The sequence below is a fragment of the Centroberyx affinis genome, unplaced genomic scaffold (assembly GCF_046629955.1).
Source record: "Centroberyx affinis isolate AG114_WGS23_722 - 3 ecotype Tasmania unplaced genomic scaffold, CSIRO-AGI_Caff_v1 ptg006972l_1, whole genome shotgun sequence".
NCBI classification, from domain to species: Eukaryota; Metazoa; Chordata; class Actinopteri; order Beryciformes; family Berycidae; genus Centroberyx; species Centroberyx affinis.
Window position 1 is genome coordinate 5,001 of NW_027283530.1, and position 6,460 is coordinate 11,460.

General features: G+C 41.8%; 3 non-coding genes across 3 annotated transcripts; all 3 read left to right on the top strand.

Annotated features, from left to right (window-relative positions):
* Window positions 1–1,172: 1,172 nt before the first annotated feature.
* Window positions 1,173–1,254, top strand: trnas-uga (transfer RNA serine (anticodon UGA)). Its single transcript has one exon. It is a non-coding gene; the product is annotated as a tRNA-Ser (tRNA).
* Window positions 1,255–4,483: 3,229 nt separating this feature from the next.
* Window positions 4,484–4,565, top strand: trnas-cga (transfer RNA serine (anticodon CGA)). The gene has a single exon. It is a non-coding gene; the product is annotated as a tRNA-Ser (tRNA).
* Window positions 4,566–5,495: 930 nt separating this feature from the next.
* On the top strand, window positions 5,496–5,577 carry trnas-uga (transfer RNA serine (anticodon UGA)). Its single transcript has one exon. It is a non-coding gene; the product is annotated as a tRNA-Ser (tRNA).
* Window positions 5,578–6,460: the final 883 nt, after the last annotated feature.

A 6,460-nucleotide genomic window follows, 5' to 3' on the forward strand; every position in this document is an offset into this window, starting at 1 on the left:
CATTAATATTTAGTGGAGCTTGACAAGCAATTGCCTGATCTGCTTCAGCAAGTTCTGCAGACAACAGTAAAATGGATGGTGCAGCTGTGTGTGTGTGTGTGTGTGTGTGTGTGTGTGTGTGTGTGTGTGTGTGTGTGTGTGTGTGCATCAGACAGTAATGATTCAGTAGACTTCATTGATCAGTCTATCTGAGAGAAAGAGAGAGACAGGGATACGATGTGAGAGAGAGGAAGAGAAAGGGAGAGAAAGACAGAGACAGACAGAGAGAGAGAGGGAGAGAGAGAGACAGAGGGAGAGACAGACAGAGGGAGAGACACAGAGAGAGAGAGAGAGAGAGAGTGTCTTCCCTCTTTCAACCTCCATAACATGATGTAGTGACTGCTGAGGAAGGAGTTCTTGATGGTATCAACTTGACACCGTTATTTCTCTCAGACAGGCTCTTAGACACACACACACACACACACACACACACACACACACACACACACACACACACACATACACTTCCATTTACATTTTTGACATTCAGCTGACGCTCTAATCCAGAGAAATTTGCAATGACTGCAACAGCTTCAAATCCTAGATCACCAACAGTACCAGGATTGCAGGACAGCAGTACTTATATTGTTGTGTGTCTTCACACACACACACACACACACACACACACACACACACAATAACCCCTGCAATGGCCAGCATCCACCACACATAAAGAACATTTTTGAAGATTTTCTAACCCCATCATTACCGACTGCATTTGCAACTTCAACATGCCTTTAATTCATTGGAACATACAGTGCACACACACACACACGCACACACACACATGCACACACACACAGATATTTAAACACATTAGTTAACTGTTAATTAAGGGTTAGTTAATGCTTATTAAGCATTAACTAACCCTTAATTAATGTACCCATATTGTAAAGCGTTACCTGTTTTTTTTTGTCAAATTAACATAAAAAGAATATTTTTGTCTAGAGCAATAATCGTTGTTATAAGCTATAAATCACCATCACTAATCAGGTTTGAATCGCTCATGACTCATCTTCCTTCTCTCCTATTTCTATCAATCTGTCTCTAATGTATAGTTTGTCAAACGAGCTGCTGTTCAGCTCGTCTCTCTCACACTGAGTCTGGATTTACAGCTCAGTCTGGAAAAGTGAGCTGTGATGGCCGAGTGGTTAAGGCGTTGGACTTGAAATCCAATGTGGTTTCCCCGCGCAGGTTCAAACCCTGCTCACAGCGATGGACTGTTATTGTGTTGAAAACCAAATCTGAAAAAGCTTCCCTGTGTTGTGGATGAGGCAGTGTGAGAAGACACACAGATATTTAAACCGGACACAGCAGCTGAACTAAGGCCAAGCTAAGCTAACCCCATTCCTATCTACATCAGCTTCTCTATGCACTCGGTCACTTTCAAGAGTCGACTCCAAAAGAGTTGATTCTCGATTCCATCATGTCAATTCTGAGAATTGATTCTACTAATAAAACAGAATTCGAATCGACTCCTGACTCCAAACTCTGGAATCGAAGACACTGTTTAATTTCAACAAATTTGTAATTAATCCGTTCATCAATTGGAGATTTGCTACAAAACTCGTTGAGCTAACCAGACTTTATAGAACACGTGTACCAAGTTTTGTACCATTTTGTGGTAATGTAATAAGTTAGTTTTGTTGCACAACTTAATTTTTTTGTGTTGATCATTTGGAATCCGTTCTATCAATTCATGTGGAATCGTTCAAAAGAGTGGAATCGTCCATCAATACAAGTTGGAATAAAAACAGAAGGAAACTCTGCAGGGAGAGTTTGAACTGTTTTCACCGTGCGTTTGAAGGATAAGGTTCGGTGATTTTGGACCTAGTATATATAATTTGTCTCTTCCATCCCTGTAGCTCTTGGACCCACAGACAATACTGGCTCCAGACTCAGCTGCCTCTTGCTGCTGACATGAGTCCAAACAGGGTTTCTCAAAATGCTTTTGCACCCACAGAGAGGGTGACCGTCGTAGATTTGAGGATCAAACTGTGGCTGCAGCAACAATATTGGGGATGTTCAGTCTGAGCTGAGGGTCCATCAGCTTTGCAGAAGAGGATCAATCACAATCTATCTACAAATTTCATCAAACTCCTCCGAAACCTCCTTTGAGTCAGAATAATTGGACTGTGAAACAATAAGCTACTTGATGTGACTTTTCATGATCAAGGACAGCAGTAACATTATACATTATATCAGAGTGTCCCTTTCTGAGACCTTATATGCCTCAAAACTCTTGTCAAGGCCATGGGCTTGTTTTGGCAGTGTGTGTGTGTGTGTGTGTGTGTGTGTGTGTGTGTGTGTGTGTGTGTGTGTTTCTCGGAGTATCTGAAAGAGAAAAGTAAGTTTCACCTCGACAGACAAGCAGCGCTGCCTTCGTCTGACCCAGATTCTTCTGCCGAGTCACATTGTGCCGAGAACTATCCGGCATTTTTTAACTGACCTCGTCTTCTCCGCCTCTCTGTTCTTCACACACACCATCACACACACACACACACACATTTTCTAAGAGTCTCAATTATTTTCTAATAGGTCTCAGTTCTGTTCTTCTTAATGTGGATTTGATGAGACAGTGGATTTCACGAGATGGAGAAATCTCATTATGTAAAGCGAGCTCAGCGCCTCCGGACTGATATTCCTACTTATGAGTTATTGGAGACAAGAATATCTTACAGTACTGGAAAGATGAGAATCTAGAGAATCTCTCCTCCAGGGCAAGGGGGGGTGGATTTTCAAACCGCGGCTCGAGGGCCAAAACGGGGTTCCTGGCCTACTTGTGGTGGGTCCTCACATGACAGCGGTGCAGGTTTTAGTTTAATGAGCCTGAGCCTCGGGGGGGAGGGGCTTGTCGTTCTGGAACGTGCTGAAAACAGTTGAAGAAGCCCCCGCTTTAGGGCACAGAGCGTGGTTCAGCCTGAGGGTCGGGACCCAAAATGGGCCACGGTGACTGTAGCTACGTGTTTTAACGAGCTCAGGGCCGCAGAGAACTAAATTAATCAATTTGAGCGTCGTATCCCTTCCTCAGACAACAACCTGTCTCTCTGCTGCAGTGCATTCTGGTCTCTCTCCTGCTCCTGTGGGTGGAGAAACTGGTCTCTCTTCCTCTTCTACGATGGATTTCTCCCTGTATGATTGTTGAACGTCTCTCGGTGCAAAATGGCGGATAGAAAGAAGCCCTCGCTCTTTGATTCTGAGGGACTGACACCAAAACCTGACGTTTACCGCTGAGGTTTTACATCCTGAAACATTTTCTCATATCAAACAAAATGGACCCAGAAATGCAAGATACATTATAAAAAAGCTGTTATAAATTGTTTATTAGGGTGGATGTTTCCTTCGGCCTGTTTAAGATCTTCAAATCAGCATTACAACAGACTGTACATGAACTAAGCCCAAATTCTGCTTAGTCATCATCACTGCACTACACTCTGCTTGTGTGTGTGTGTGTGTGTGTGTGTGTGTGTGTGTGTGTGTGTGTGAGAGAGAGATATTATCACATTGCACCAGAACCCCTACTGTCCAACCAGCACTCTGCAGACTGTTTTCTTTCTTTCTCTCTCTCTCTCACACACACACACACACACACACACACACACACACACACACAAACAGTCTTATGTTCACCATAACTGTTACTCATAATGAAAACAAGTATCAGACAAGCAGCAAACATTATTGATTTTATCAAAAACAAAAAAAAAAAGCAATCATTTATCCACTTTTTTTAATCCAAAATGTGCTGTGACAGGATACAGAACGAGCGAAAAGAGATAATATTATTTATTTTGCTGAGATATTATCATTTACTGGAAATTCGAGAACAGAGAACTGACTCATATTTTCATCTGCTCGGTCAGGCAGTCAGTGACTCACAGGGAGAGAGAGAGAGAGAGAGAGACAAACACTGATAGAGAGACAGATTTAGAACAATAGAGAGAGAGACGGAAAGAGAGAGAAACAAGAGAGACACGGAGAGAGGGAGATTGTTGAACTCGTGAGTCAAGTTGTAGAGGAGAAACATAAAGTTCAGTATCATGATACACTGTGTGAGTCACAATCTGGCACTTCAGTGTGTGTGTGCATGTGTATGTGTGTGTGTGTGTGTGTGTGTGTGTGTGTGTGTGTGTGTGTGTGTGTGTGTGTGTGTGTGTGCCCGAGATAGATAGATAGATAGATAGATAGATGGAGAAAGCACTTGCTGCCTCTCCTCCTGCCCACGTCTGCAGTGAAAAACCTCGGCAGACCTTGGAAGTGGAAAGCGGTGGGCGGAGCAGGAATCCCTCACATGAGCCATCTGGACGCTTCATCAGAGCTGAGTGTTTACTGGACAGTTTTAGTCCGGCCGGGCGGGGGGGCGGGGCGGGGGGGCGGGCGGGCCCAGGACAGTGGGAGGCACGACTCCCGGCTACCATACGAAGCTGTGCGGCCGAGGATGTGAGCTGTGATGGCCGAGTGGTTAAGGCGTTGGACTCGAAATCCAATGGGGTTTCCCCGCGCAGGTTCAAACCCTGCTCACAGCGCTGCACGGGAAAGTCTTTGATTATTGGCGGATCGCTGCTGGATACAAAAGACCGCTCTTTAAAGTGATGTTGGACTGTGGTCGTAGCTTCCTGGACATGATAAAACCCCCAAATCTGTTGCTTAATGATTATCTGTTGCTCCCCTAGAGGAGACTGGAGAATTGTGTTTTTTTCTCTCTCTCCATTCACTGCCACTATATGGAGGAACAGTCTGAAAATCACACTTCTAGCACATAAACCAACGCCAACAAAGCAGATTCTGACTATATGTTAAAAAAAAACTAGTCAGTCTGCTGAATTGTCAGAATCTGGTTTGTTGGCCACTGAAGCTCAACATCACTTGAAAGGAAAAATCCACCCTCAGATTCTCCGTTACAGCTCATCAATCGGTAACACTTTACAATAAGGGTCACTAAGTTAAGGGTTAGTTAATGCTTAACAAGCATTAACTAACTTAATTAACAGTTAACTAATGTGTCTGTAAGCATTAACTAACCCTTAATTAACAGTTAACTAATGTGTAATTTACTAATGGTGTTCTCGTTAACTAAGGTATTAATTTATACATTATTTAATAGTTTATAAAGATGACTATTAAATAATGTATAAATTAATACCTTAGTTAACATGAACACCATTAGTAAATGATTACCAGACACATTAGTTAACTGTTAATTAAGGGTTAGTTAATGCTTATTAAGTATTAACTAACCCTTAATTAATGTATACTTATTGTAAAGTGTTACCTGTTTTTTTTGTCAAATTAACTAAGATTAATTCATTAATTAAAATTAATTTATAAAGAATATTTTTTTCTAGAGCAATAATCGTTGTTATAAGCTATAAATCAGCATCACTAATCAGGTTTGAATTGCTCATGACTCATCGTCTCTCTCACACTGAGTCTGGATTTACAGTTTGTAAGAGTGAGCTGTGATGGCCGAGTGGTTAAGGCGTTGGACTTGAAATCCAATGTGGTTTCCCCGCGCAGGTTCAAACCCTGCTCACAGCGAAGGATGTTATTGTGTTCTGAGTGTTGAAATCCAAATTTGAAAAAGCTTCCGTGGATGCGGCGGTGTGAGAAGAAACAGAGGGCTTTTCTTCTGAAGGAGCTGCATGCAGTGTATGCTTTATCTTCAGTACACACTCTCTCTCTTTGTCTCTCTTCCTCTGCTTTCTCTTCTTTCTTCTTCTCACTCATTTTTCCTTCTTTCTCTCTCTCTCTTAAACGCACACACACACACACTCACAGAAAGAAGTAGTCATGACGTCTACTCTTAAGAGACAGATAGAGTGTGTGTGTGTGTGTGTGTGTCCATTGAACACCAGCCTTGTTTACTTCCTGGTTTCATTGGTTCACGGTGGTGTGAACAGGAAATGACCTCACTGCAGGACACTCTTCTCTTCTTCTCGGCTTCATATTTGATGGACTGTATCCTCTGAAACTGATCTTTAACCACTGTTGGATGTAAAAAAAAAATAATAATTTTAAAACCTTTATTTTTCTCAGATCTTGGCTGTTATTATAAGTCTCAATTCATGCATGTTGGGGTTTTTTTTAATAATAGAACTGCAGGGATACAGTTTTCTCTAAAATGTTAAAAGCCATTGTTGAGGAAAAACTTTCTGCCATACTTTCTGGCGTAAAAAGGCTTCCAATCGCATAAAAAATTAAATTAACTCAGTGCAGAAATATGCTATTTTGTGCAAAACGAGCAAATTAAAAAGAATTGAATTTGATTTTTCATTGTTCAAAATGGCAGAGAGAAAGTACAGCGGCAAGGTTTCCACTGGGAACTCAGAATGACTGTTGCTAAAAATTAGAAAGTGTTTCAACTTTACGCAAAAGAGCAAAACACTTCAAATGAGTTTTGAAATGTTACTTAGCAACAAAG